Here is a 2,284-nt window from a genome sequence, read left to right as displayed (position 1 = left end):
GACAGTGTAACTCAGACCACAGATGAGATCCAAATGTGCACAGCTGAACATGGAGGCACACACACAGCCAGTCAACCTTCATGGGTTGGTTGTGACCCATGTGTGACCATAAGTAATACTCTGAGGGCATCTCAGGTGTGAAACAGTCTCTATCATCCCTTTGTCTTTGCTGTGGGGTTACAAGCGAGTTCATACAGGATGCTTGTTGCATAATGGTCACGGTGTACGCCGGGAGTTGAAGTTCTGATGGAAGCCCGGGAAAAGATGACCAATTAGAAGTGGAGAACAGGAGCTGCCTCTCTCCTGCCTCCAGCTGCCACAGCTCCTGCAGCTCAGAGCAGGAATGCAGCACTACCAGCTTTAACAGTGACCTGGGTTCCCTGCCCAGCATGCAGCAGGACTCAGTGCCCCCCAGCCTGGGCAGTAACAGCAGCTGGAAAGCTGACGGCCCAGAGGAAGAGCCTCCCCACCTCTGCCAGGAAAGGGACCTCCCCCCAAGGCTGAGCCCTGCCCCAACCCTTCCCACAAGCCCAGGGAAGGGTCTTTGCTGGAAACAAGTGACTTACTACCACATGAACCAACGTAGCAAGTGACCCCATCCAGGAGCGATGCTGACAGCAAGGCCTGGCTGGACCAACTGCACAGTTTCAGGAGGAGTGGAGTCCAGGACATCTTCTTCCAAGGCATAGCATCCAATAGGGAAACACAGCAGAAACCTGAGCTCATCCTCAGAGGGAAGCTGAGTATGGTGTGCACTACCATGGAGGAGAACTTCCTGGAGGACACCTTGCATCTCCTGTATGGGTTCATCTCCTGCCAGCACTGTCCCCCCAAAGATATCATGTCCCACCTGATCAGACAGGCCCATGAAGAGGAGATCTTGAAGGACACCTACATGCTGCTGCTGAAGATCCAAATGCTCCATCCAGCCAACACTGCCACAGTGGGATGGGACTGGATGCTGTTGAAATTCATCATGCAGGACAGGGAAAAGCCCCTCGGCCAACTCCTCTTCCTGCAATACGTGGTGCAGACCCTGGAGGATGACTTGCAGAACAATCTGAGGTTGCACCTGCTACAGAAGTCGATTGCCAAGAAAGTGCTTTTGTGTGACATGTGCTTCAACAATGTTAAGGAAGTGGTCAAATGGTTGGTTGCAGCTATTACAGGAGTCGGGTTCTGCCAGTCCCAGGAGCAGCCGCAAGAAACTCCCTCCTCTTCAGCAGAAGCCAGGGCTGGATACGGCTCATCTGCACTAAGTCTGGCCAGCATACAAGGTCCGACAGCTTTGTTTGTCCAAAAGGTGATGCTCCTGCTCCAGTGGATGTTGTCCATCACAGTAGAAGTGGACAGATCTCCCACCTGGAGCTCCCGTAAGACTGCAGATGAGATATTCCCTTTTATACTGAATATCCCCCTGAGGAGCCAAAGGGATGCTTTATTAAACAGGAGAGCCAGCTCCTGCATTGCAGACTGCTAGAGCTGTTGTTCCAGCACAGTTGTGATGTGTCCTCAACCTCATCCATGTCTCTGGAGACGATCCTGTATTTCCTGAGCCACTGCTCTGTGCTACTGCATTTCGAGGATGAAACAGCAACATGGCAAAGATGGGATAAGATGCTGCAGTACTTGAGTTTGCTGCCGATGAGTTACCAATGCGTAACACAGGAGCCACCTGCAGAGCTCCCTCAGTGACTGGATGGACTTGATTGTTCAGAAAGCCAAGCCCAGACTCCAGGAGAGTGACAACATCACCAACCTGGACATTCAGGTGAAGATGGAGGACTTCATCAGCTGAATGCAGGAGGTCCTGGGGCGGCCTTTTCCTCTACAAATCTAGGAGAAATTGTCCTGTTGCAAGAGTTGTTCTCTATTGTCACTACTGCCTGATGGAGATAACCACTGCAGCAAGGGGGTATGCATCTGTGTCCACAGCTACCCAGTGGGTTCACTCTTGGTGTCTGAGGCCTTACATTGTTTCATTATCAGGCCACACAGACATATCAATTGATATACTAGAGATCACCTCTTTGTCAAGTCAGGTGAGATATTTTTTAGACATGCCAATTGACATGCTGGAGACCAAAGAATTAGGAAACTAAGTTGCTGTTAAATCATTGTTTTATGGTTAAAATGCATAAGGATAGGGTTTTTGAGGTCGTGTGTGTGATGGTTTGAATGGGAGGCCGCCAGGTGTGTGCGGATGTCCATGTGTATACTTGAGTTAGTAAGACTGTGAATTTTTAAACTTATTTATGTATTTTAAGATGCAATTACATTATTT

The 2,284-nt window shown here is 49.9% G+C and overlaps 1 pseudogene; it reads left to right on the top strand.

The window, feature by feature from the left end:
• Nucleotides 1-203: 203 nt before the first annotated feature.
• LOC135407138 (SUMO-interacting motif-containing protein 1-like) lies at nucleotides 204-1,925 on the top strand (annotated as a pseudogene).
• Nucleotides 1,926-2,284: the final 359 nt, after the last annotated feature.

Source organism: Pseudopipra pipra, chromosome Z (genome assembly GCF_036250125.1).
Source record: "Pseudopipra pipra isolate bDixPip1 chromosome Z, bDixPip1.hap1, whole genome shotgun sequence".
NCBI classification, from domain to species: domain Eukaryota; kingdom Metazoa; phylum Chordata; class Aves; order Passeriformes; family Pipridae; genus Pseudopipra; species Pseudopipra pipra.
The sequence above is the reverse complement of the archived record's forward strand: the minus strand, read 5'-3'. Positions and strand labels throughout refer to the sequence as shown.